The following is a 10,654-nucleotide window of genomic DNA, read 5'->3' on the forward strand; positions in this document are numbered from 1 at the left end:
TATTATATGGTTTGGTGTTGGTTTTTGCTGTGTGGCCAGCTTGTTGTTGGTTGTTGTTTTTTGGTATAGTTTGATATTTGTTTTTTTGTAATATTGTATGTCTTGTAGGTTATGTTTTTTGTGTATTATTTGTTGGTTTGTCTGTAGGATGTAAGGCCGGGGTGGATGCGACCCCCTCGGTGGGGTGCTGTGATGGCATACACATGTTGAAGCTATGGGCTGGCGTTTCTACCACGTGGGTTCCCCATACACCCGGTCCCGGACTTGTTTTAGTCCATGCTCATGGTTGTTGTTTTATGATCATTTTGCCTTCTTCTGTTCTTTCTAAAAGCTGTTATGATGGTAGTCCCGCGCTGAAGTCCTATCCCCCTCGATACCCTCATGAGTAAAAGTCGTCCTTGCCCCCCCGACGACTTGAGGGGGATATGTGGGCAAAAAACCTGCTGCGCAAATCACATGTACATTATAAATATAGTCTAACTTCCACCCTAGCTTGAGGGCCACACACATGGCAGTCACGTTACAATACTAGTCAACTTTTAACCAATAACACATACTTGATAACATAGTCAGGTGAAGGCCAGAACCAAGGCCCCCATTTCTCCTCCAAGCAACTGGTAACACTCAGACCAATGCACCCGTTTCATCCTCAGAACGGGCGGGCCACAAACAGGAGACTCCTGTGAGTGCTCTCCCCGTCAGGAAGAACACAAGAAGATACACATGCAATACCCTAGGGCCTGGGAGCAAGGTCAAGCAACGACACACAGATACCATCCACATCTTAACGCACACACCTCATCGAGAGGACGCTACAGCATAAAACGGTATCACCACAGGGACTCTGACCCCCTTCTTCTGAAAGCGACCTTCCACGGAGGCGAAGCTCTGGACGAACCATCAGCGCTGATTAGGGACTTAGACTTATTCGATCTCTCACGCTTTATTTGACTCTGTAGAACCGTTGCCACTTTACTTAATAAATCCAAGGTCCTCGTGCCGACAGACTTTATTACCTCTCCGTCTCATTTCATCTGTCCAGTCCACTAGACAGGAACCGTTTTTTCCCAACAACATCCTTCACATTCCACCCGAGCGAACATTATGAAAGTAAAATGCACATTTCTCGCTAAAAATGTTTCCATAAAAGCATTTAATGGCGTAACTATGTTACTATTTCCACACAGAATAAGTAAAGATGTCGGCCGTGTATGCTTCTGTCCAAGCTCACTACTCTCTGCCAGTGACGTCGGGTCAAGCTCAACGCTGATTGGCTATTGCGGCGCGTATGAGCGTAAAAAGTTCAATTTCTTGAACTCCTCGCGTACGCGCGTATATGTAAGCGCGTATATATACGCGCGGTATATATACGCGCCTCATACGCCCCTAACGCTGAGTAAAATGTTGCTTATACGCATGTAACGCGTGTACGCGTCTCATACGCGCGTAAACCCAATGGTTCCCTATGGAAAAAATGGCGATTTTATACGCGAGGTACGCGAGATACGCGTCTGGTGTGGCCGCACCTTTAGGGACTGCGATCCCTGAACCACCAAGAACGTAAATGACATGCAGTAAACAACAACACAATTGAAAGAACAACACATACGAAATACTGTAGGTGATTATGTTACGGTCCACTACAAGGCTATCTTATATATTTAGCGTGTAATGAGACAATTTATAGCCAAATTGTCGCAGATGCCCGAGAATCTTCGGGATATCAGCAGTGGGAAATCGGCGAATCAGACCCATGAAGGGTGGCGGTGGGGGACCGACGGTTAGTTGAAGGGGGGGTGGGGGGGGGGGGGGGGGTGGTGGGGAGCGCGCGTTTGTGTGGAGGATGGTGGGGGGTGGACCAACGTTTGTAGGGGTGGGGGCACGCTCGACAACGAGAGTTGGTTTTTATTGAACGCTTCGGACAATGCTCGAGAGGTGTGGGTTTTTATTGAATGGAGACTTCAACACGGAACAGTGTCTGGTCTACGAAACGATGGTCACGTAGGGGGTCACTCTCGGTGACGGTGTCGACAATAATGAACACCACGAACAATGTTAATAGAACAACACAACACCACATAACATCCCCGAACCCATTAACCCCACTTAATCCTAACAACAAAACAAGTTAACAAAAGCCCCATTTGTCAACTGAGAACCCCAAATCCCAGAATCCCCCGCGGCTCCGGAACACGGTGTAGCTTATATTAATCTTTATTATCTGAATGGGAAATGCAATATTTTAGGACAGATACACCATTAAACGCGTTTCTAATGACATTTCTAGCGAGAAATGTACATTTTCCTTACATAATCTTCAGTCAGTGAATGTGTATGATCTTTATTAATCTTTATTATCTGAATGGGAAATGCAATATTTTAGGACAGATACACCATTAAACGCGTTTCTAATGACTTTTCTAGCGAGAAATCTACATTTTCCTTACATAATCTTCAGTCAGTGAATGTGTATGATCTTTATTAATCTTTATTATCTGAATGGGAAATGCAATATTTTAGGACCGATTCACCGTTAAAACGTGTTTCTAATAACATTTCTAGCGAGAAATATACTTTTTACTTGCATAATCTTCAGTCAGTGATTGTGTCTGATCTTTAGTTTATAGTTATTAGGATTTGATTGGCTCGCTCGCATGTTTCAACGACGTCAGGTTGCTTTCGCTAAACTAGCAGCTCACGTGCTTCCTGCGTTTGTGTTATTAAAGGCACCCAGTGCAACTTTCGAGGCTTAAAAATAAACATTCAATTTGTAGTCTTTTTTACACGTAGTAAGTTTCAATAACTCCATACCATTACATACCGACATTCAAGCAGCAAGATGAGACGTCGTTTTGTGGTGAGAACTGATAGAAAATCGATAACAACAACAATGCCGCCATTTCTTTATTTTTTGTAACCTACAATAAATAAAGCAGGCTTCCAGTCAATGGAAAAAATGGCTTCTCCCCACCGGGCGATTGTTGTTGTTTATTTTCTATCAGTTCTCACCACACCAACGACGTCTCATCTTTGCTCCTTGAATGTCGATATGTAATGGTATGGAGTTATTGAAACTTACTACGTGTAAAAAAGACTAGAAATTGAATGTTTATTTTTCATTGAATGTTTACATAAAGTTGCACTGGGTGCCTTTAAACTGTTACTTTATGTAACTTTTAATGATATCATCTTGTTAGAAACACGTATATCTGAGAGCCAACCCAGTCGCCAAAAGCATACGTTGACAGTGTACTTTTCGTGAACACTGGATTACGTCGCATTTCAACATAACAATAGCGTGTTATACACACGCACACACGCACGCACACACACAGACACACACACACAAGCACACACAAGCACACACACGCACGCACAGACACACAGACACAGACACATACACACACACACGCACACACACACACGGTGCATTTCGCTGCTAAAACAACAACAAAAAAATATTCCCTCAAATATTATTACTTTCAAAACGTTGGCCAAAATGGCCAATAATATCATTTTTTATTTGGGATGCTCAGAGCTGCAAACTTTTCAAAAAACCTTGGAGTGAGATTTTGTCGGGGGTACCCCTGACAACGCAGGCTCAGATTTGAGAGAATTTATTAATTGGATGTTGAACCCATGTTGTACCCTGCATTTTGGTGGTTTGTGGGTAGGCCCAAGCCATTGATAGGGGCGGCTCACTGGAGATGGGCAATATTGGCTACATTATGTGAAGCAAAGACATAGCTGAAGGTCCATCCCCGGGAAATTTTGGATCAAGTAGATGTGATTTCCTTCATTATAGTGGATTTTTGGGTGGTCTGCTAAAGATGTGCAATACCTGAACTTATTCTGATTCATGTTTGGCATCAGGACTTGTAGGGCCTAGTCTGGAGTTGGACATTAAACCAGAAAACTATTGTTGTGCCTAAATGACTGCCTATGTGTCACAATATAGCCTTATTCATAGACCAGTGTAAGATTTGACCTAGGTAGGTTTGATTGATATTTTGACCCACAACAATGGTATTAAACAAATTCTGAACTGAAACCTAACCTATGTTGTGAATAATTGTATTCTTAAGAGCACTTAATGATTTATGTTCAGCCAAAAACGACAAGATTAGTTAGGGAGATAAATGTATTCTTCATTCAAAGCCTCCCACCACATGGTCCATTAGAAACAGTGCTCAAGACAGTACAACTTTTTCAAGCAATAAAAGATGAATGCATTACAAAAATAACAAAAAATGAAGTCATCCGTATCAGATGCAGATCAGAAGCTAGTCCTCGTCTATGATCTGTGGGCACGGTTATACTGGCCTGTGGCCTTCTTGGAGGCCTTGAGGACATCTGAGGAGGGCTCCCATTTGAAACAGGGCTCCAGGTCGGCCATCTTTATGGTCATTATTGAGGACAGAGGTGCCATCCAGTGCTAGGCTGTTTCTTGTCCTATTGGTTTTGTTCAGTCCCACAACTGAAAAACACCCTCTCAGCGTCTGCGTTGGAATGGGGCAACACCAGGACCAGCTTGGCAACGGCAGCAAGCCTCTGAAAATTCGTGTGGCTCCTGTCACCTATGGAAAATGCATCAAGAACACAATGGAAAAACCTACCTTGATTTTTTATTGATTAAAACTTGTAAGTATACTGTAGGATTGATCCATTAACACAGTTCAGATTAAAAATATGCAAAATTTGGAAAATGCATGACAATATATACATGCAACAAGCAAAACAGCCAAGCCACAGCTGCCAAATTGGAAACACTACAAAAAAATAAATTGTTTTACCTTATGTTTCCGGGTTGCCATTTCAGCCCAGAAGCGTTTTCCATTCAGTTTCATCACTGCAGGGGATATCATTGGCATGGTCTGATAACTTAGAAACTCTCACACCAGAAGGTCATGCTCCTCTGGACCATGGTATGGGGAGGAGATGGGGAAACCTATTTATGAAAGTAGTTACAAGTTGTTAGGGGTATATTGTCATCAACCAACAGCAGTTCATACGCATCTTTGAGGAGAAGCCATATAAGAATGCTCATGTTTAGGAGTGAACATATATCATCATAAAAAGCAGGATATTTTAGCTAAGATGATAGACAATAATTAGAGGGAAAAAAAACGAACCTTTCAACAAGTACAAGTACAGGACATCTCCGATGTCACTTTCAGCCCTCTGCCGTACGTCTACAAATTTTGAATGTTTGATCAGTGGCTCTTTCAGTGGCAGCTTCTTTAGTGCATAGGCCACAGCACTTGTCAGGAAACATAACACAGCTTCATGGAATTAATCCACCTGCTGTGGTGTGATGTCACCCTCGTCAAGTAGCCTGTTGAGTTTAGCCCTGGTTGTGAACCCAACGTTCAACTTTCTTCCTGTTAGAGATACAGCATACCATGTTAACATAAATGGTTTAACATGCTGATGCTGCAATATCCAACCAGAAGCCCACTGTTAATGGAAGGACTACCACACACCTTAATAGGTTTCTACTCATGAAGTGACAAAATGCTAGGTACAAGGCTACGTGTCACATGTTATTGATCACATAGCAAAGTGTTTGATCATAATAGTAGATAATAGTCAATCACTAACCTGGCAAATGGTTTGCCGTCTCCCCAAATGTAATTAGAGCCCCCCACGCAATGCAGCGCGCCAATACATGAAGATCACCTGACACCCCCCCCCCCCCCCTCCCTTCCCCATCCCAGCCACTACAAGCAAACCCCACCACCACACCCCCCTCCCCCCCCGCCTGTGACGTGCTAGTAACCTCTCCAGGTGGGCTGCCCCATTCCCGTCCCCGCCAACGGCAGGGGACGGGATGCACCTGATGCACCCACCCATGTAATTAGGATTCAAATAAAAAGTTACATGTAAAGACCTTAACTCACTTTAAAAAATCCCACTCCTGCAGCTTTGGCAGTGTTATGTGCCACATGACAAGGACAACCATGAATATAGGTGTTGGGATGCTTTTGGAGGACCCTAGAGGCAATGGAATTACGTGATCCAACGTTCACAGCTGCATTATCGACTGAGAGACCAATGCAGTTCTCCCAAGGGATGTCATGCTCCTCTAAGGCGGCGTTCATTTTGGTGAAGATCTCACTTGCTGTCCCACATCTCGTCCCAGTTGTTGTGCACATATTCAAGAACTGGTGGACAACTTTTCTGCCCATGAAGACCCGGACAGTAAGCGGGTTCATCTTTGCCACTCCTATAATGACAAGTTAGAATCATACAGATGTTCATGTTGTTGAGATTTAAAAATACACAAAGCAAATGTTTTTCAAAGGAGAAAAATCTCAAATAGTTTGGGAAATACCAGTGTCATTTGACCCATCTGTAACAAGGGTATAGGGGGCTTTTTTCATCTCCTTCACAAGCTCCTGTGTGAAATATGGCGCTATTGCTTCATTGGTAATGCAGGATGACTTTGTCCTAGCACACCTGTACTCCTGTGCTGTCTTCGAATCTCCGAAACATTCTTTTAGGACAGGCCCTAGGTGGTCCGCAAAGGCTAGGGGGATGTTGTGAACTACCAACCCAGCTGTCATTTGACCTCAGCTCTTCTTGTCTGTAAGAAATTAAAAATGATTAGCCCTAACCCAAAAGACCATCATTTATTTCAAATCACCTGCAATAATTGGCCACAGGTAAAAAACACATTCAGCAACTAAGATCTCAAATTAAGAAAATTCTACTGTACTACACTACAAAACACAAATTAGTCAGAACTATCAACCATGACTTTACCGTGATCAACTATAACACACAACTCTTGACTGAACCTTGACAGGACCATTACACATATCATACCTTAGCATCTTGTGCAGACATGCCCCCAACAGAGGGAATGGGCATTGCATATTGTGATATTGTGGCTGAGGACTGGAGAGCCCGTTGCTTTTCTTGGTGGCCTTTGGTTTTTATGTGGCGCACTACATCTGTCACACCCTGGTGACAACAGGAGTTTTCAATTCGGCACACTGCACACCAGTAGTGTGTGATGAGGGTCCCTCTCGTAATAAATGGCCATGAAGAGGTCCACTCATTTTTGAAAATGGATCTATATGTTGCTGCTCCAGCCAGAGCACGACTCTTCTGGCCCTGGTGTTGGATTGGGGGAGACCCTTCTGTCTGTCCCTCTGTGTCTTCTTCCATCTGCTCTGTTGGTCCTGCTATTTGTCCTGTCTGTTGCTCCTCTGCATGTGCTTCTATTTGTCCTGTCTGTGGCTCCTCTGCATGTGCTTCTCTATGTCCTGTCTGTGGCTCCTCTGCATGTGCTTCTATTTGTCCTGTCTGTGGCTCCTCTGCATGTGCTTCTATTTGTCCTGTCTGTTGCTCCTCTGCATGTTTGTCAGTCTGTCCTGGCTGTAGCTCTCGCTGACCTGTCTCCTGCTCCCTCTGTCCCGTGTGTTGTCCTGTCAGTGGTTCTGGCTGTTATGGCTGTTCTGTCAATGTGTTTCTCTGTCTTTTTTCACTTGGCTGCTTCTTTAAATAAAATAAAAGGTTTCGCTTTTGTCCTGTCAAAGGTCTCTTACGGGACATCTTTGAAACCTTAAAGAATTAAAATGGCGATCATGTTGGTTTAATAACTCTACTCTCAGTTATAAGAACATGCCTACTTCTATTGCACACATTTCTTGTAGCCTATTATTTATGTTAAGGTCACCACACTAAATCAAGTCCACAGACACGCACAAACACAAACAAATAATTTCAAGATTTAAAGTTTAAGAGAGTGAGTTCTCAATTGAAATGCATTTCATTGTAACATACCTTGTAAGTAACGTCTCAGATGAGAGTTTACATTCCCATCTGACTTCTCGAGGTAGTTTTTCCCGCCGTCTCACTATTCTTCTGTCGCTAACTTCGGATGCAGGTTCAGTGGCGCTCAACAGCGCCATCTACCGTCGGGTAGTTTGGAAAGGAACGAACGCGTCTCAAAATATATATATTTTTTTTATTTTTTGCCGTGAGAAATTGGATGTGTGGCGTGTGTGCGTGTGTAAACAGGCAAAAGAGTGTGTCACACGGTGAAACCGTGAGAGTTGGCAGCTCTAGGACATTTTGGGTGGATTTTGAACGGTATGTGGGGGGCACGTTTTTTGCAGGACCTGGCAACCCTGCGCTGTTGCCCGAGATCTGGATCCACCCCGGCGTGGTGCCGTCTCCTTTTGACCTTTGACCCCAGACTTCTGGGGGAATAGCTGAATCAATTCATTAGTCAATCAGAAGCATGTAAATATCGTCCCGGTGGCGTAAGAGGACGAACAAGGTGTCCTTCAACATCTACGCTTCCAGGAGATTGCAACGGTGCCACACATGAGCATATTCGAACATGTTTAATGGTAGTAATTAGCTGTCGAAACTGGAGGCCTTAATCAATACTGAGCAGCTATTGATTTGCTTCCCGATAAAGATTTGTCACAAATGACATGTTATTTAGCATCTACACGTTGAGCTGAGTCCAATGACACCAAGAACGACACTCTAGCTAATGGTAACATGTGTTTTACATGGTACACCTAGGTCTAGGACATGATCTCGGTGTAGCAAGAGGCCGAGCTTGATCTCATTGGACTCAGCTTAACGTGTAGATGCTAATTAACATGTAATTTGTCAAAAATCTCCATCGGGAAGCAAATCTATAGCTGGTCATTATTGATAAAGGCCTCCAAAATCGACAGCTAATTACTACCCCGAAACATATTCAAATATGATCATGTGTGGCACTGGCTTCCGGCCCGGTCGGACCCCGAGGGCAGGAAGGGGGGGCCTGCCCTCGGGGTCTGACCGGGCCAAGTCTCAGGCAGGAAGGGCCCCCCCATCCTGCCCTCGGGGTCCGACCGGGCCAAGTTTCGGTGCGGAGGTCCCAGTTAGGCCCTAGAATAAGGTATTAAAATTTCAGGGCGGTAGGACCTTCCTATCTAAAAAACTGTTTTTCCACCACATTCTGAACCATTAGGCCTTGCAGGCTACACTTCTGAGGGGCTTTGTCCAAATGACACTCCATTTGGGACAACTTTTTTTCTCTAAGGGCTAGAACTCCAAATCTCGGATATGTCGTACACGGGGCCCCGGGAAATGTGTGTAAACATTTTAGCATCCCTAGCTATCTCGAAAAGGTCGGCAAAGGGGCGTGACCTCCAACAGTACAGTAAATGTACATAAGACAGAGGTTAGTTTCTAGTCCCCATTTTTTGTGGGATGGAGGTGTACATTTGTGGCTAAAGGTGTGTAGACACAGCTGGCCTGTGGCCACGTTTTTGAAGTCGGGGGTCAAAAGGTCAAAAGGAGCCGGCACCACGCCGCTTATGAGATAACAAAAAGTTAATGTGTGTTTCTCTCATAACTTTTTGTCATTATTAAAGAGAGGCCTGATTCTCAGATATGCATGTTGGATGGCTAGGGTGTAGGTCTGGGAAGAACTTCAGGCCAAAATCTTGCAAGCGAGCCACTGGGTGCAGGTGCAACGAGATGGAGCACTTGCTGAGCCTGGACTTTCATAATCTTCGCTCTGTGAATGTAAAGGATGTTTGGTCGGATGTTACGACGAAGAATCATAATGTGAATGGGAATATTCTATAAATCTCTTGATATCATCTTTCGTCTCAACACTTCTGCTGCAGCCACTTAAAGTCTCACTCCGAGAACCTTAAAATATGAATCAATCCATTAGAAGTATGAAAATATCTTCCCGGTAGTGCAACAGAGCAAACAAGGTGTCCTTTGACATCTACGTTTGAGACGATTGCAACAGTGCCACACATGATCATATTTGAATATGTTTCGGGGTAGTAATTAGCTGTCGATTTTGGAGGCCTTTATCAATAATGACCAGCTATAGATTTGCTTCCCAATGGAGATTTTTGACAAATTACATGTTAATTAGAATCTACACGTTAAGCTGAGTCCAATGAGATCAAGCTCGGCCTCTTGCTACACCGAGATCATGTCCTAGACCTAGGTGTACCATGTAAAATACATGTTACCATTAGCTAGAGTGTCGTTCTTGGTGTCATTGGACTCAGCTCAACGTGTAGATGCTAAATAACATGTCATTTGTGACAAATCTTTATTGGGAAGCAAATCAATAGCTGCTCAGTATTGATTAAGGCCTCCAATTTCGACAGCTAATTACTACCATTAAACATGTTCGAATATGCTCATGTGTGGCACCGTTGCAATCTCCTGGAAGCGTAGATGTTGAAGGACACCTTGTTCGTCCTCTTACGCCACAGGGACGATATTTACATGCTTCTGATTGACTAATGAATTGATTCAGCTATTCCCCCAGAAGTCTGGGGTCAAAAGGTCAAAAGGAGACGGCGCCACGCCGGGGTGGATCCAGATCTCGGGCAACAGCGCAGGGTTGCCAGGTCCTGCAAAAAAAACGTGCCCCCCACATACCGTTCAAAATCCACCCAAAATGTCCTAGAAGCATCCCAAATAAAAAATGATATTATTGGCCATTTTGGCCAACGTTTTGAAAGTAATAATATTTGAGGGAATATTTTTTTGTTGTTGTTTTAGCAGCGAAATGCACCGTGTGCGTGTGTGCGTGTGTGTGTGTGTGTGTGTGTGTGTGTGTGTGTGTGTGTGTGTCTGTGTCTGTGTGTCTGTGCGTGCGTGCTTGTGT

Source organism: Gadus chalcogrammus, chromosome 13 (genome assembly GCF_026213295.1).
Source record: "Gadus chalcogrammus isolate NIFS_2021 chromosome 13, NIFS_Gcha_1.0, whole genome shotgun sequence".
NCBI classification, from domain to species: domain Eukaryota; kingdom Metazoa; phylum Chordata; class Actinopteri; order Gadiformes; family Gadidae; genus Gadus; species Gadus chalcogrammus.